The sequence below is a fragment of the Perca flavescens genome, chromosome 13 (assembly GCF_004354835.1).
Source record: "Perca flavescens isolate YP-PL-M2 chromosome 13, PFLA_1.0, whole genome shotgun sequence".
Classification (NCBI taxonomy): Eukaryota; Metazoa; Chordata; class Actinopteri; order Perciformes; family Percidae; genus Perca; species Perca flavescens.
The window spans coordinates 4,960,955-4,980,554 of NC_041343.1; the positions used below are offsets into that span (position 1 = coordinate 4,960,955).

At 40.6% G+C, this 19,600-nt stretch overlaps 1 pseudogene; it reads right to left on the reverse strand.

Moving 5' to 3' along the window:
- Positions 1-10,382: 10,382 nt before the first annotated feature.
- On the reverse strand, positions 10,383-10,640 carry LOC114566970 (histone H4-like; annotated as a pseudogene).
- Between the last annotated feature and the right edge of the window lie 8,960 nt (positions 10,641-19,600).

The following is a 19,600-nucleotide window of genomic DNA, read 5'->3' on the forward strand; positions in this document are numbered from 1 at the left end:
AGCTGGAATGAAAACAAGCCGAACTGAAATATGAGTAACGAGGCTATTTTTAAAATGTAGGGAGTAGAAAGTACAGATAATTGCGTGAAAATGTAAGGAGTAGAAGTAAAAAGTATGCTGTAAAATAATTACTCCAGTAAAGTATAGATACCCAAAATTTCTACTTAAGTAAGGTAACGAAGTATTTGTACTTTGTTACTTGACACTTCTTCTGGGGGGGTGTTTGGCTCGAGGTCATGGTGCAAAGGACCCTAGGGTGAAATTACTCCGAACCATCACTTTAACATTGGCGAAAACTGGTGCCAACAGTATAGGCCCTTGTCACAGCAGTTATTTTAATTCGTCAAAGCTAGAAAAGCACTCATTATTGATAGCTGCATTTATATAAGCCAGTGACATGGCTCTGTGTCACAACCGTCTCTTTTTCCTCATTTACCTACTGCCTGGTCCTTAGGCCCAGGAGATGAGCCTGGCCTGCGCAGAATCAATCACAGGTGATCTCCGCCCAATGCGTGCCGGTTAGATTTGTGTCCGACTTGATCCTGACTTGCTCTGACGCCATGGACACGTGAGCAACGATAACCTCACAAGATCTAACAGCTGATTGGTTTAGAATCGACTACACGTGATGACATTTTATATACTTTTTTTTTTTTTTTTAAATTGGAGGGATTTTAATTGCTATTTGTTCGATTTAAAGGCTTATTCTGTTAACAGAACACGTGTTGATTGTGTTACGACCCCTCCCATTTCTACCTGCTGTGGGCTTCACAGGCTTTCCTGCAGGAGCTGTCAGTTTGGGAGGGCCAATTGGCCAATGGGCTGACACCTGGGTAGGCCTGGATCAAGGCCTCAACCAAGGCTATATCTGCATGCCATGTCTCCCCTAGGATCCACATCTCCTGGTTTGGGGTTCGTTTTTGACACTTGTGTTGCAGTTACCATGCATAGTTATTGTGTTTATTTATCAATAGACCTGTCATTAGCACTTTAACCTGTCTGGACTCCCCTCTTTGTCACATGCTTTGAGCCGGTTTGCTAGTGTGGCTGATGGTGACGTTCAGAAGTCAGAGAGACTAAATCCATTCAGATTATATATCATCTACAGTCTGTTTATTATCATCAGCAATATAGAGCATTTTGACAGGTACTCATAATAAAAACAACTGGAGACTGCGTATGAGCTGATACATAGGTGACTGATAACATTTTATTAAATCGGACCTAACAGGATGTGAGTGTTTCTGTGACTTCCTGTTCAGACTAAAGGCTGCTGGAAACGGCTGGAAACTGTCCGACTTGACCTCGGCTTTAAGTCTCCGCCCTCTGTGCTGCCGTTTCTCCAGTTTAATTCTCTGTAACCAGCCCTGCCTGTTATTGTTTCTCCTGCCTCGCCGTGTTCCTGGAACTCAGACCTGCCTTCTACAATTCCTCCCTCAGCCCTTTCTGTTTCGGGTGAGATTTGCCTGTCTGCCAGACCTGGGTTCCGTGAACTGTGTGTGAGCGTGAGTGCTACTTCTTTTCATCCTGTGCCAGCAAACACTCTGATTTTTCGACGTTTTTGAAGCCTTATTTTCACAGTTTGTTTTTGCTTTTTCCAACGTTTTAAGTTGTTAAATTTTTCTTCTACACATTTTCAGCACTTATTTCTACGTCCCATATTTTCTGATATAAAACAAAAATTGAAAACGGGTCAATGTGACCCGCACTTTGACAAGTCACATTGTCTGCAGTGAAAAGGGTATATTGTGTATGTAGATACAGTACAACCCTGTCTTCTAGAAATGTTTATATGCAACTAATTTGCAAAAGCAAACATGTTTTGGGGAGAGCATAGTTTGGCTGGATCATGTTTTCTATTAACATGAGGAAATGTTAATTGCCCTATTTCAATCAGGAGAGACTTCCTTACAAATATGAAAAGATTTATTGTTAAATGACCAAAATCTGAAATGTACAAAGTCTATGGAGATTAGACGCCATCGTATCAAATATGTTATCAAGGGGTAGGGAAACCCAGACATATCCCCTGATGGAGTCTAGACACTGGTGGTGGTGATGAAGATGCACAGGAAACCCAATCGAGAGCAACAAGGGGAGACCAGCCGACGAAGACCCAGGTAACATGGGTGATTGGTCATCGGTGGTTTGAAGGGGAGGAGGCGGGTCGCACTGTGAGCCTGGAACGAAAACTGAGAACCGCAGAGAAGAGACCAGATTTAAAACAGGATGTCACGCTGTGATTGGCTTGTGAAATACATGGCTGAATCTGATTGGTTTAACTGAAAAGTCAATAGATGAATCTGATTGGTTACGGACAAGTGAATGCCTAGAAACAGCTGATCACTAGGAGTGATGAGAAAACGTTATTGGAGTCTTCCTGTAAGAACTTACGCTGAGCTCCATTTGGTAAGACGCAAAATGTTGCTACATATCAGAACAGTGACGGACTGTCGCAGATAGAACTTTTGACATGCTATAAACAACTGCACCAAAACATACTTATAAAAAAATTAATAAATCATCAGAGCCAGCCGCTCCATAATATAATATTACTGAATACTACACTCCCTCCTGCACCATTGGTCTCCATCTCTGTTGCTTCTGGTAATCCACATTCAGACCCACAGCAGGGTTGTTGTTCTGTGTTGGTTAGTTCCATGGATTCGTTATCCATGTCTATCTCTTCATCCTCCTCTTGCTCGTTTTGTTCTTCCTCTTCCTCATATTCCTCACTGTCCTGTCTTTCTCTGTGGTGTGCTGGCTCAGCTGTGTCGCTAACATGCTAGCTGTATTAGCGCTAATGCTAGCTGAAGCTGCACTTGAGTTTAAAAACAAATCAGTCAGTTTGCAGCATTTTTCAACGTCAGCCAACAATGCTCTCTTATATTTCTCTCTCTTTTTCTCTGCCCCCCCCCCCTTGTGTCGCTTGATGCCTTGATTCATTTTTTTGTCAACAACTTCCAACCAACTCGCTGACACCACCATAGACACATAAAGACGCAGACGCGGTCTACTCGGCTCTACTTGATTCCGTCTTAAAATTCCCAGAAGGCATTGCTTCATTTTAACTTTTGCAAACAAATATTCAAATAAAAGAAATGCAGGTAGATTTGTTTATTTCAAACCATTGACGTTTACGTTTTTGAACATCTGATCTGAATAAGTAATTTTGCTACAAAACAATACAGACTGATGTAAAAGTTTGTGACTGTAGAGGGTAACCATGACTGTGATATTGAGAGACTCACATGTGGTATAAATACAAATCAGATTACATAACTAGTAAGTGTTAAGAATTTGGATACATTTGGCTGTCATTTAGCAAAAGAACTTGTTATTGATGCTTGAAAGGGGGTCAAGAGAAATTATATGGGCCGCAGTTTACAAGTAAGTGGCCGCATGGCTGTGACAATCATGCGGCTCTCTGATTGGCCGGCCGGCCCAAACGGCCCATGAGGGCCCGCGGCCCCTCTGGCATCTGCCCAAATGCCAGATTACCAGTCCGTCACTGTATCAGAAAGATTTTAACTGACAATGTCTTTCAACTATTTTCCACCCAAATATCAACTCTTGTTATATCTGCTCACAGTGACTATTACAGTTCCTGATGGAGACACCACTTGGTTAAGGTTAGGGAAAGATCATAGTCTTTGATCATAGTTGTTTAATAAAGGAAAAAGTCCACAGTGACTTAAGACACAGCCATGACGTACAAAAATGTATTATCAGTTCAAAATGTGTTTTATAGACAAAAGTAAGCTAAGATTTACTGGCCCGTCTCCACACTACTGAACACGTGCTTCATAACATGCCCGCCATGGTTGGCAAAAAAACAAGAGGAGTTTGAAACCTGTGTCATCCTGAGGTGAAGTGTTAGCTAAGTCACTCCATTGTTCTCTGCTGAAAAGTAGACTCTGGCAGGTTCAACAACAAGTCTGTGTGTTGCTTGGAGGAACAATGACGGTACTTAATATCAAACTCATGTTTATCAAGCTGACTCACATGAGGCTTGGCCTAAATGGAACTCCGCATGCAGTTGGCACAAAGGTTTGTACAGACATCCATGGTCCCCTCAGAATTGTTTGTTTTTATCTAACACCATAGGTCAATATTTCACTTTTTCCATTACTTGGGATTATGACTAACCTGACCCGCCAAATGGTTTGTTACACAGAACCAACTGAGAAGCGGTCTTTGGAAACTGTTTGGATAAGGGCAGGCTCTTTCAAAAAAATACCTGAAGGTGATTGGATGAATCATTTGTCTAAGAAACGAAGCCAAAGCCAGTCAGGAGAGAAGCAAAAACATCTTTTCCATGGAGAAAAGATTTCAGTGCTGGTCTTGGCTCTTCTTTCTTTGATATAACTGATGCTATTGCAGCATCTACGCTAACCCCTTTAGGATTTGCCATTGTTGTTTTGAACGAACAGTCGCTTCTGTGTCGTCACACCCCTAAACCACGCCCGTAGCTGCAGTAGCTCCCCTCTGGAGGCTGATTGGTCCAAACCACTGGTGGCTCGGACACAAACGCTTGACTTAATGCCTGACAAGATGGATTTTCATGTGGTCTTGTGATCTCGCGTGATCTCGTGATATTGCGAGAATCCAGCTGCCTTGCAAGGTAAGTTTATGACCAAATACCTGCAAAATGAATGACATTCCCATTAGCCTAGGCTGTACATGCGTAACATGCTAAACTAAGATAGTGAACATGACAAACTTTATACTTGACATGTTAGCATTTAGCTCAAAGCACTGCTCTGTCTTAGTAGCTACAGTCGTTTGTGTCTGTATATTCTTGCTGTTCTGTCACTGTCCTTACACCCTTTACACCAGTACCATTAGTTTGTTGGTTTCTGATACAACAACCTCACAAGCACCTTGGGGTAATAAACATTTTTCCATTTTAGGAAAAGCAACATCTGTGCAGATTCGATTAGATTTGAAAGTTTGCCAGATTTATACAGGAATAAATATTTTTTCATGGTGATGATTCTATCTGTCCCTTTTGGTCAATGGACATATTGGTCCACATAATAGGCAGATTATCTCTTTGTAATATTTATGCTATTGATGTAAAGGCCACATTTTTAACAATCTGCATTTGGGAATGGATATTTATAAATGTAAGTGTCCACAGACTTTTTGAGCTGTATAAAAGTTTTATGTATTTCAGCTTGCGCACAGTACATGAAAAAAAATTACAATGAAATATGCTCACATAGGCCCTCTCCACCACGACTTGAGGATAACTCTAACCTCCCCGAGCTTCTGGAAACATAAATGTTTGTTGCACTAACAGTGCTGTGAGTATTGACTCTTAGTTAAGCCAAGCAAGCTGAGGGGATTTCTCTTGTTCAAATGAGCCAGCGTCAGCGTGCCCGTCTGGTATTTGAAAAGCTGCACATCAGATCTGTGGCTCAATTTCAAATATTGCAATGTGTTTGATCACTGTGGGAACGTCCAAGTGGAGACGTGAGATGTAGGCGAGTTTGAGAAGAAAAACAAATGGCTCGCCTGGCGTGAGAGTGCAGCAGAAGGCTGGTGCAGTCTGGTGGTACACGGGTCTGGGTTTGGCTGTAATAAGGAGTCACAGTTTGTAGTGTTTACAGAGCCTGGTGCACCTTAAGGAACTAAAACACACAACAGAAGTTCATCCAGAAATATCTTGAAATATCTCCTCCACTATTTTGACAGAAGAATATTAATATTAAGGAATATATATAATTTTTTATTCCAGACTCAAGGTCCATTCAAAAGACACAGACATGACATACAACATACCTTAAAAAGAAATAGAAACATAAACAAAGAAATAAAAACCAGAAGAAACAACAATACTACATTTCTATAAAAGACACATACCAGTGTTTCCATAGTGATGATTGGTATCGTATGGCACTAAACCTAGGATTTACTAATAGCATAACAATGCTATTTTGGGAGACGTTCAGGCGACAAATGAATTTGTAGATGAGACTCCTCAACAATGCCTGGAAGGTGCTGACCCCCGCATTACAGAACAGCTCACTTGAACTAGAGCACCTGGGTTTGTTGAGCAGTATCCTCATACAGTCATTACAAGCAACCTTGAGCTTCTGCATGCTTGCCTTTTTGAACTTAGTCCATAAGGGAGCAGTATACAAAGGAGTTCAATAAGCTTTAAACAGACTCATTTTGACGTCATCCGTGCACATATGGAATTTTCTTGCCAACATGTTAGCTTAGGCATATAATATGCGACGCTGCCTGAGTATATCCTCATTATCAGATAACTGATCTGTAATGTAGTGACCCAGATATTTAATTTTATTACAGACACTCATCACTTGTCCTGATAGATAAAAGTCTGGAAAACAAATGTCTTTGTCCACTTTTGTCCTACATATCAAGACAGAACTCTTTTTACCATTATACAACACATCATATTTCTCCCCATATTCAGAGCAGATATTCAGTAGCAGCTGAAAACCAGCACTGCTGGGAGAGGAAATGGCCAAATCATCTGCATACATGAGATGATTTACCAAGGTGTTACCAATCATACAGCCTGTTTTACATCTTGTCAATTGGTTGGATAACTCACCCATGTACACGCTGAAGAGTGCTGGTGAGAGTAGCCCCCCCCCCTGACGTACCCCGTTACTTACCCCAAAGGAGGCGGAAACTGTATTACCCCATTTAACCTGCATATTCTGGTTGGCATATCAGTAAGCCAGGATTCTTATAATACTGTCAGGTGCACCCCTTTGGCTCAGTTTTTCAAATAGCTTATGATGATTGACCCTATCAAAGGCCTTGGAAGCATCAATAAACCCAACTAGCATAGATGAATTCTGCCTTATGTACCCCTGTTTTGCCTCCTTCAAGGCATAGATACATAAATCAGTACCAAGCTTAGCTTTAATGCCAAATTGATTGCCAGTGGTACCAATATAAGGACATAGACAAGCAGAATTCTTTCCAGTACTTTAGATATCACACTGGCTAGGGCTATCGGCCTATAATTATCCAAACAAAAAAATACTTCATATATTTGTATAGTTTTTTTAACTAAACCGTAACGGCAGTAAGGTTCACAGATCCTGCTGCAGAGAATTGACAATCAAACTGACAATCAACTAACAGCATTAAGTGAACACAGCCAATGCAGCTCCACAGAAAATGAAGAGATTTCAGACCTTTGCACTCCTCTGTCGCTGGGCGTCATGGAGCGGTGGCCTACAGACCTGCAATGCCTCAGTATAGCCTGCCTCTTTATTGTGGTCTTGAGGCAGAAAGGGCAGTGGAAGTGACCACTGCTTCCACTCTTGAAGGCCTGGTGGCATTTTGTTATGAAGAAATCTATGAAGGGACAAAAGCATTACGTGCTTACCCTATAAAATAAAGCAACTAGTATGTAAAGTTACTATTAGTAAGCTTACTAAGTAGCAGTAGTTACAAAAAAACAAATGATAACGGCATAGCACAAAGCTGATGGAGGGAACTAACCTTCATGTTGAATGGCATTCTTTACATGCACCTCCATGTGCTGCAAAACCTTTGCCCTACACCGGGGCTTGTATATAGAAGTGGGGCAAAGGGAACACCGTGCATCGTGTCACCTGCGGTCAGAGGGGTATAAAGTACTAGAGACCCAGACTTGAGTAAAAGTACAAGTGCTCTATCAAAAAAGTGACTTGTGTAGAAGTAGAAGCGCTCTTTAAGCACCACACTTAAGTAGAAGTACTAAAGTATTCAACATTTTTTGTACTTAAGTATTGCAAGTAGTTTATTGTAAAATCTACTACTCAAGTACTGAAAGTAAAAGTGTTATTTAGTTATTAAAGGAAGCAGTCAAAAGTTTGAATATCATATTGTTTATATTATTTCAAATGTTTAGCCTAAGGCTGTAGCCAAAGGAATTAACAAATTTTAAATATATATTAAAAATAACAAATATGAACAAACACTGAAATAAAATGTACAATTATCACACTGTGCAAGTAAAATGAACATCCTCCCTTTTTTTTAAGACACTGATATGTACCTTAAGGAAAATCACAGAAAGAAACCATCAAAGTCTGCGACCATAAATTGCTCTAGGTAACGTTAGCTAATATTCGCTAACCAATGTCAACCAACGCTGATGCAGGTTTCATCAAATGTACGTTAACATCAGGGACACAACAATAACATCCAGAAATCAGCAAACTATATCTATGGCTAAAATTGTTACTTTAACAGTTTAAACGTTTTTCAATTGATTGCAACAAACGTGGTCACAAACTTACCCGTGACTCCGGTGACTCCATCTGGAAGATAATTTGTAAGTTTTTGTAAATATAAGCTAACGATTGTGTCATAACCAGGTGACTTACTGTCACACAGTAGAGGAATTACCGTATAGTACAGGAGAAGCTCGCAGGCAGTTTCGACTTACATGAGCTGTTTAGGTTTAATTACTAATGTTAACTAGCATGTTAGTTAGCAATAATTAGCCTGTGCCCATGTTATCTCCTTACATCCACCTACACTCTCTGTATCTGTAAGATTAGAAATGATTGAGATTTCTCTTGGCACAGCTACCAGAAGACTTCCAACTTTCAGACATTCTCTCAGTTGGAGGCTGCACAGTAAAGCTGGCCATCACCGGAAAAGTGCTTCTAATAGCCTTCACTGGTCTCCGTCCAGAGCAACGGGGTCTATTGGTCCATTATATACTGTCTATGCATGGGACGCTCCAGGCTGCAGCCATACCGGCCTCGCTGGTACAGCCCCTAGTAACACACCATATTTTTACCGTATGTTTGTTGAACAGATCCATGAGGGGATCCTCAAATACCCTCATTGTTGTTTTATTAAATCCGGGGTTAATGCATTGCTCGACATCTCTTGCTTCCCCCTGTTTGTCCGATTCTCGAAGAGTGCGGTAAGAGGCTAAGCTCAGATGAGTAAGAGAGAAACAAGATTGGCATATACAATGTGGGCTTAGTGCCAGCAGCAAGAGTTCTGAGTGAATGGAGAAAGGTGGAGTGTTGTTCTAAGTGCTGGAAGTAAATCAGAGAATTCAATAAGTCTCCAGCCACTTCTATTATTCAAAAGACACAAGGAACACAATGAAAACAAAAGTGTGTTTGTGTGTGTGTGTGTGTGTGTGTGTGTGTGTGTGTGTGTGTGTGTGTGTGTGTGTGTGTGTGTGTGTGTGTGTGTGTGTGTGTGTGTGCGCGCTTGTTTAACTATATACGTGGGGTCCAAAAACCGGGAGTCCAGTATCCTTGTGGGGCCCAAATGCTGGACCCAACAAGTTTAAAGGGCTGTTTGTTAAGACTTGGTTGTAGGATTAGGGATATAATTAGGTTATGGTTAGGGTGAAGGTAAGGGTTAAGGTTAGGCATTTAGTTGTGATGGTTAAGGTTAGGATAAGGGGCTAGGGAATGAATTATGTCAATGACGGGTCCCCACAAAGATAGTGTGTGTGTGTGTGTGTGTGTGTGTGTGTGTGTGTGTGTGTGTGTGTGTGTGTTCGTTCTTCCCATCAACCTCGCATTGGAAAGCTTGATGCATCTGGTGCATAATTTAGCTGTGTTGTATCCGTCTACACTCTGTGGGGCATGCCATCATTGTTCTATGGAGATAACTGAACTGTAAGAAGTACATGTGCCGTTATGTTACTCTCATGGTCTACCTGTTCCCACAACTACAAAGACTGTATCGTTCTCCCTCAGCTTTGTCTAGCCATAAAATGAGCTCAATGCTTGTTTGGAATTTATTTAGTGGACTGTTTTATGTTAAGGTAAATACAAGATTATTTAAATAATTAGTTAGTTTAGTGTTGTTTTGACCTATAACACGTTCATAAAAGTTTTTTACTTTGAGTTTTTAGCCACCGAAAGCAGCTACATTATTTATTGGTATTTCAGTCTGAAGATATGTTCTGACTATAGGGGTGTCAATCAATAAAAATATTGAATCCAGATTAAACGCATAATTGTCCATAGTTAACTCGCACTTAATCGCACATTTTTTTAATCTGTTCTAAATGTACTTAAAAGGGTAGATTTTTCAAGTTTGTAATGCTCAAGTGGTATTTGAGACTGTTCATAGGCCTACTCCGGTGGTAACTCAATTCATATCGACAGTACATGCAAATAACTTTAGTGGAGAGAACCATCTGGAAGGGCTTTGAAACTCAATTTTCCATTCAAAAGACTTATTTATCCATTTCTGCTCAAGGCAGGGTGGGGGAGGGGGAGGGGGGCGTATTGACCTTCTTTTTAACTATCATTGATTTAGTAAAAAATGTAAGTAATTAAGCCTGTTACTCAGAACAGGAAGTCTCTCTTTAGATAAAGTGTGGCTTTTAAAAGAGCCTTTTTATTGGCGATTCGGGATCAGGTTTAACCTCCGAAGCCGTACAGGGTGGGGCCCTGCCTCTCCAGAGCGTGCACCACATCCAAGGTGCTCACCGTCTTCGTCTTGGCGTGCTTGGTGTTTGGTGACGGCATCACAGACCAGGTTCTCCAGGAACACCTTCAGCACACCGCGGGTCTCCTCGTAGACCAGACCGGAGATGTGCAGCGAGCCAGACAGCGGGTGGTGGGTTTGGTGAACCCCTGGTTATTATCAAGAAGCACTTTATAGTTTCTGCTAACCATCCCATGGATGTATTCTATTGACCTGGATACAAGATTACAAAATGGCGGCCATTCAGTTCAATGTAGTTGCTCGCCTGGCGCATACGGCAAAAAGGTTTCTAATCTTCCGGGTTTCCTTCCGTGATATGCAGCCCACTGAATATGCGCAGTAGTATTTCTCCCGCTTGCCCCGCCCGCAAGTTTCTGCTCGGCCCTTGATTAAAAATTCGGAACAGAACGAGTCCTAACCTTGTTTGCAGTTCAAGGTGTCCTGGCAGCAGTTTTACAGACGTCTCTTTTACAATGGTGGCCTACGGGGAAAAATCCTTTCTGGGTCGCAGGGGGGATTTTTTGTTGCAATACTGTGAGCGGCCACTGGAAAGAAATTACCAGAAAGACTGAGATCCACAACGTTACTGTTGCATCGCTTCTAGATTTTAACAAACTACACAACGGCCCGAGGCCCAGATCACAGAACGTGTGTGTGTGTGTGTGTGTGTGTGTGTGTGTGTGTGTGTGTGCGCGCGTTAATCGCGTGTCAAAAAAATTAGTGGCATTAAAAGGAATTTGCGTTAAGTCGTTATTACGTTCATTTTGACAGCCCTAGTCCAGACTGAAAGATGACATTTGGAGAGCCTTCTGTATGTGCCCTCTTGACTTTAGTCGTTTGCTTGCTTAACTCACTCCTGTTCTTCCTCTCGTTGACTAATTTGCTTAATCTGAACAGCCAATCAGTGATTCCTCTCACTAACAGCTCCAACGCCGATACAACATCAGCCGGAAAAAAGTCGACTAGCGGTAACGGTGCAGGACACACCACAAAAACTAGGGCGACGGGCCAGCACCTTATGATGTATTAAAGAGGGTGTGGGAAGCAGAACAGTGTTAAAAAGACAACATAGGAGAGAATGATGTATACTGATATGTGAAGAATTACTGTTTTATTTCACAGGAATTGGAAAATGTTAAGCACTGGATAGTGAAGCCTATTTGTATAATGTTTTGAATCTCCTAAATATTTGAATGGGCAAGCTGTTTATGAGCATAACCTACTGTATATTATCATCACCTTATTGTCACCTTATTTTATGAAGCTTATGTTTTAATTATTTTTGCTGCATGGTTATCTAACTCCTGATGCATGTATAAAACAATATCTTTTTACAAAAAAAGAGTTTGGGTCGTTACTCACTGAAAGAAATACTGTCCGAGGACATGCTCGGCCCTGTTACTGGCTGACCTGATGGATGTGTGTATCTGGCAGCGGTGATAGCAGCCATTGTGAATAGCAACAAGTCTCTTGACTTTTAGCCATCTTTCATTTACACAACAATAACCTGGAGAGTTCATGCTCGAGCTGATCTTTTTTCTTTTTATATGCAGGAGAAAAAACATTTATGTGATTTGGCCTGCACATTGCAACTGTGTAAAGACAAACTGTGCATTTATTGTACACTGAATTGTAATTTGGTCAAACTAAAGGTACTGTCCTTTCTTGTTCGTGGTGCAGGATTAACTTGGTATGACAGCAATAAAAGACCAGGGCTAGAATATCAGGTCCAATGGGATGCCATTAGATATTACCATCTGGCTGGTTGATCCTTGGATAACGGTCTTTTTACAGAGAAATACACCAACCATGAGGGAGGGAGGGAGGGAGGTAGGTAGGTTGGTAGCACTTTATTGTTTATTTATATAAATTTGTCTTGCAATACAATTTCCAACAATTACAACACAACTTAAAGGCAAACCGCTATAAACATATAGGCATCATAGCTGAATGGGTGAAATAAGAACAGAAAAATGGCTATCCACAAAGCACCCAAGGCAGAACATTTGATGACAAATATTAGTGTGTGTGTGTGTGTGTGTGTGTGTGTGTGTATATATGTATATATATGTATATAAGTGTGTGTATATATGTATACATATGTGTGTCTGTGTGTGTATATATATATATGTGTGTGTGTGTATATATGTATGTGTGTATATATATGTGTGTGTGTGTATATGTATATATATATATAAAATCTATATATCTGTATGTGTGTATATATATATCTCTATATCTATATCTATCTTTGAAATACAAATGTATTCTTCTGTTTTATTTAACCAGGTAGTAAATATCCATGAGCAAAAACATAATACAAGAGACATAAAGGTCAATTCGGAGTCAAAAGTCATTCTGCGAGCAGTAGTGCAGCACGTCAGAAGGAACAGGAAACAAGCTAAAATAGATTGAAGCTAAAGAAAGAATAATAAGTTTCTTATTGAATCTGGCTTGAAATCCTTCATAATCATTTTAAACTCATACAGTGAGACCAGCGCTTTCAGTTTTACATCATTTCCCCATGGGCTGTGGAAGCAGAGTACATAAAAGCCCGTTGGTCTAATTCTGTTAGACCAAGAGAAAAAAACACTTCCATGGTCACAGTTATATACCACCAGGTTTTTCAGCTAAAGTAAACAGGCAGACCCAGCCTTGCAGAGAAAAGAGTTCCAGTGAACACAGTTATGACGTACAATGACAGTTGAGATATCCAGTGTCAGTAATAAACCTCAGTGCTCCATGATACACAGCACCAATGCCACGCACACTGGGAGGAAGTATGTGTATGTTAAACAAGGTTTTAATAAAGAACAGACAAAAAGGTCTTTCTTGTTTCCTCTTTAGTGTTTAGGTTTTGTTGTTTTAATAGTTTTAACCACATTGCATTTGATATTAATACACCTTTTTCACAATAGATATTTAACCATGTCATAGCAGGAAAAGCATAGGTGTAATGTGTAATTAAAAACATGAATCACCTTGTATTCTGCCTCTACTTGGCCACTACACTGCACAGAATAATCATTCATGTGAAGTGTAGTCACTTGTGCTTTTCCTGCCATGACAAGTCAAAGTGTGTGCCATATTAAAGGACCATGCTGTAAGGTAGAGCTGGGCTATATATCAATATTATATCGATATCGTGTTATGAGACTAGATATCGTCTAAGATTTTGGATATCGTTATAACGTAATATGGCATAAGTGTTGTCTTTTCCTGGTTTTAAAGGCTGCATTACAGTAAAGTGATGTCATTTTCTGAACTTACCAGACTGTTGTCACTGTTCTATTATTTGCCTTTTCCCCAATTAGACATTATGTCCACATTACTGATGATTATTTATCAAAGATCTAATTTTGTGAAAATACCAATAGTCAACACTACAATATCGTCTCTGTATCGATTTCGAGATATTTGGTCAAAAATATCATGATATTTGATTTTCTCCATATCACCCAGCTCTAATGTAAGGTCATAATGGCACCTTACCATGGATAGATTACTGAACAGGCCTACCGGGCACAGGTCCAGGGCCCTAAAGTGTCAGGGGCACATACTGACCACGAAGAGATGCAAAATGACCACAAAGAGACACAAAACAACTACAAAGAGACACAAAATGACCACAAAGACACCAAACAACTACAAATAGACTCAAAACGGCTACAAAGAGAGACACAACAACCAAACAGAAACACAAAACAACTACGAAGAGACACAAATGACCACAGAAAGAGGCATAAGCATCACAAGGTTGCTGTCTTGCTCCTATGAAATGGTGGGGCCTATTGCATGTCTGTGTCCAAGGGCCCATTGTCTCATAATCCGTCCATGCTTATAGAAAACATAATTATTATAGTAAGAAATTCATCAGTAGAGTGTACTAATGAATAGCGTCTTCGTCTTAACACTTACTAATAAATTGTTTTGTTTGTTTTTCTTTCATTTAGTTTTTCCCTGTTTTATATAACAAATGTTATTACTGTATATATTTTGTCTTAGAGCTAACCAAGCGTGGGTTACCTCTACTTGTATGCTGTACCGTATTGGCTCAGTAGAGCATAATGTTGTGTCTCTGTTTGAACATTTACTAATGAATTATCCTGTTGTTCTTTTCTTTCATCCTGTTTTATTCTTTTTTATATAGCAAATGTTACTAGTGTATATCTTTTGTCCTTTTTATTGTAATTTCTACCTGCCAAATGGACTACAGATGGAAATTAGCCTTTGGGCTACAATCTGGCACTTTTACGTGTACATGTTCATCAAATGTGCATTGTCCTGAAATAATAAATACATTGAAAAAATTATACTAGCCCACCATATTTCCATAGGTGGATTTTGAATTCAACTTTTGTTAACATTAAAGCAACACCAAAGATTCTTTTGTACCTTAAAATGTTTCCAAAATTGTTCCAGTGGGTCATCAACTCATAACAGGATGAACGGCACTTCTGCATTCTCTTTGCGGCCCTCTATCGGCTATAACCGCACTATGCAAGTTTGCCAGATCGGGTAGCGGATCTGTAGTTCAAATGAGAACGGTAATGGACAATTCCGCTTCCAAGCTGTAGGGCAGGGGTGCCCAACCTTTTTTGACCCAAGATCTACTTTTCAAGGAGCCAACCTCCCGAGATCTACCAGTCAACATCGCAAACCCACACACATCGTTTCCAGCCGGCAGTAACTAACCTCACAACACTTTTTCTTGTTGTCACACAACTACTAGACATCACAACACAAACCCTCCCTCACACACACACACACACACACACACACACACACAAAGACACACACAAAGACAAATTCCTCTCACACAGTTGCCAGTTTGCATAGTGTGCTGTAGCACAAACCCGCTCTCTCTGCTCCTCTCTCTCACACACACACACACACACACACACACACACACACACACACACACACACACACCAATCTGCATGATGAGCAATAGTCATAACTGACCTTAATATGAACCAAACAGAAAAATAAACTAGATACAAAACAGGTAGATCTCTGAGTTTGAAAAAAGGAAATCACTTTCTTCCTTAGCGGGAGACCTGGCACTGGGAGGAGGAGGCTAGCTTGTGTAGGAGCTGGTTGCAAGGCGTAGGCAGGCTGCAAGGTGGTCATCAGTCATTGTTGATCTGTACTTGGACTTGATGATTTTCACGTGCGAGAAAGCAGACTCGCACACATAAGTTGATCCAAAAAGAGCTGTCAGGTTCAAGGCACGTCTTCTGAGATTGGGATACTTCTCCTCCACCAGTAGTCTCCAGAACGCTACATGCTCTCCAGGTTGAGCGGATGCTGATCTGGCTTTGATCTCAATGTCATTTTGCAATGTCAGAATCTCATCCTCAAGAGCGGAGCTTTCCAAGTCGAAAAGTGATTTGACTTTGGTGGCAATGTCACCAACATTAAGACTTGCACCAAATGGATAACACATATAGCTGGCCACAGGCTCGATGGACGCAAAGTCAGTAAAACGCCTCTCAAACTCTGATGAGATGCTCTGAACATGCTCCTCATAACGTGCACTGTCAGGCTGTGTCACACCTTTACCTTGACGTTGTAGTTCTGCGTGCATGTGAGGGAAGTTGCGCAGGTTACCACGCTGCAGCCTGTTTGACATCAGCTGTAGCTTGCTTTTAAACATGTTCACTGAACTCATTGTGTTGACTACATCTTTACCCTTACCCTGCAGCTCTAAATTCAATTCATTGAGCTCGCCAGTGAGATCAGTGAGGAAAGATAAATCTAAAAGCCACTGGTGGTCCTCTAGCTTTGTATGGTAATCCACATGTTTTGAAAGCTTCAGGAAGTCCTTGATTTCAGGCAATAGCTCCGTGAATCTGGCCAAAAATGTACCTCTGCTTAACCACCTAACATCCGTGTGAAGCAGCAGGTCTGTGTGCTCAGCATCATTCACCTCCAAGTGAGCACGGAAAAGCCTTCTCTGCAAAACTCCTGGCCCGAACCGAACACACAATCTTCATCGCAATATCCATCGCTTCTTTCATATTTAAAATCTTTCCACACAACGCTTGCTGGTGAATTATACAATGATAATTCAGGGAAAGATTAATTTTCTTTGCATAGTGCAACGAGCCCACTGGTGCAGCCCATCATAGCAGGCGCCCCATCACTAGTGATGGAGATCAGCTTGAAGAGCGGCAGTTTTGTCTCGCTAACAAATCCCATGAAAGCATTAAAAATATCATCATCTCTCTTCAAAGTATGTCTTCAAAAACCATCCTGATGAAAACACACAATTGTGCCACATCCACCATATCAGTCGACTCCGTCAAATTGGAGGGAAAAGCACTCACATGCGTAAATATCCTTCCTCAGTCGGTCCTCCACATCCACCGCCATTCTCTCACATCGCCTTGTAGTAGTAGTATTGCGGGAGAGTTGCACTTCTTTAATGGCCTTCACGATCTCTGTTTTATTTTTAAAGTTGTCAAAAAGGCTATCCGCTGCCTCGAGAAAGGCTTCCTTCACCATATCGCCGTCATTGAATGGCTTCTTGTGTTTAGCAAGGACGTGACTGACGCAATAGGAAGCCTTACCCTGGGCCTTCGGTGTGGTGACGATTGACTGCCGTGCTGCAAGCTGTGCTTTCAAATCCCGCACTTTTGTGGCGCGTAAAAGCGTTTTTGCGGGGAAATCCCTCTCGTAGCTCCCGTGTACTGTTTTAAAATGCCGCTCCAGATTCCCTTTCTTTGCCAACGCCACCGTTGCATTGCAGATCAAACAAACAGGCTTTGAATGAGAATAAACAAAAAAAATAATCTTCCTCCCATTTAGGGTGAAAATGGTAGGACTTGGCTCATTTCCCCTCAGCCATATTAACGTTTAGGAGCGTGTAACCGCTCTGTTCGCTAGCTTCTAGCTACTGTTGACAGCTGTCAACTTCCTGTCATGCATGTCACACGCGACCGTAGGTTAAACGTGACCTACTTTTTTCTTTTTCTCTTTCTTTTTATACTTTTTTGTGGACGTGTTTAAGAGACTGATAGGGTGCGCAGGCAAGGACTGTTAGTGTACATTTAATACAAAATATAACACACACACACACAAAAAAAACTTTATTTTTTTCATTTTTTCCTACACCACTCGCGGTTGACTTGGGATCAATCCACTGGTTGGGCACTCCTGCTGTAGGGGGACCGAAGAGGAAAAGTGCTTTGGTGTTGCTTGAAAGCAACAGCGTGTGGAGCCATGTTGCATTATGTTAAGGTAGTTAACATAACAACTGTATAATAATTGTAGTACCAAAAAGTAATATTGAGGTAACAACAGATATTAATTCTTTGTAAGGGTATCTTATGGTTATTTTAAATGTTGTTGCAAGTGAGAGGATTACACTTTCAAAACAAATAAAGATATAAGTGCAACAGCCCAGGCTAAAACCTGCTTTATCTTGCCAGTTGCTAAAATGGCGGAATCATTTCTGATTGATAGTGTTGCTCTGAGACAGTTTTTTTCTTGAACATTTGTAACCCATTTTATCCAAGCTTGATTATCAACCTTATTAATGCCATATTTAGGCACGTTTTGACAAACACATGCAGTATCTGCTCATATACCTGTGTCCATGATACAAAGACATTCTACGTAACTTTGCTTTTAGGAAACGCACACATTGAAGATAAACCTCCACTTACTAAATTCATCAAGTAATTATATATTCAGATATCAATTATAATTCATTCTTTGCAATCACAGTGTAGGGAGGGTTTAATTTGCATATATTTCATATTTACCTCATTCATTTTAGTCTGCTCCTGGGAAATGGAGATGGCCTGATTTAAATTATTTAAAAAGAAAAACCTGGTTGTAATTTAATTACACCACCTAATGTTGCTTAAATAATATCCCCAAAAAGACACTTTCAACATTGTAACATATAACGTATACTGACTTACTGTATAATACAAACCTAGAGAGCAGAGCCTCAAGACAACAGTGTGGTTAAAATAACTACACCTGATTCATATTAGAATCTCGCTTGAATTACAGATTTACATGCGTTATGTAATACAATTCATACGCATGCTAAAGCTATTAGTCATAGTTCTATATTTAGACATAATTACCACATTAATGAAGTATGCAGTGAGTAGCAATCATCTCAGATTTTACTTTTATAAATACAGTGATGATCCAGTATCAACTGATCATGTGCAGGTATTATCTCTGCACAGATGCAGGTAGATAACCTTATTTAGCCTGTTATGGAACTGTTTGAAGAAGTTGAATAGTATGTCAAAGGCATGGTTTGAGTGGCATTTATATTCTAGGCTGCCATCAGCTTTCATCACAGAGTTATAACAGGGCTCATGGGAGAAAACATCTTGATGTAAGCAATGCATGTCACTGGAACTGGAGGCCTGCAGAGCAGACCATACCCACTATGACAAAAACAGGACTTTACAGGATTCATGTGAATAGGGTAAGAGAGCTCTGGGCTGACATGGCTCTAGTGCCTGTCACTGGGTTCCGACATATGAGCAGGCCTGCAGTCCCTGACAGGGTTATGATTTACAGTCAGTGAAAAATGGTAAGTGAATATTTTATTGAAAGCCTGCCTTATGCAATTGGTCACAGCAGTGACAGGCTGCCAGACTCCACTCGTACGGAAGTTCAACATGCATGACAAGAGTTATAATTACACATTAATGCTTCTTATTTTCTGTGCAAGAACCCCAAACAATTCCTGCAATTAACTTTAGGGGTATTACAATGTGTCGGTCATACTCAACAGTGGATTTATAATGGAATGGAATATCTATAGCTTTTTATCTATGCCTATGGTTTTCACTACAATACAGCTTATTAGATCTGTGATATTGTCTGTTGACACTTTGTGTGAATGTGGTCTTTCAAACGTACTTTGCTCTATTCACCTCTAATCCACCTAACAACACATAAAAGACTGGAAGCTGGTGGTTTCCTATCTAAAGCTCCCAGCTGCCGCCTACCTACAGTATAAGGCCACAGTAGTAAAAGCCTCCCACATTGTGTCAACTATAAATTCTTGTCTGCGTGAGTGATGCTTTCGGTAGCTATGGAAACCTAATATAATACATACCTCCTCCCTCCCTCCCTCTCTCTCTCCTTCCTCCTCTCCCACTCTCCCTCT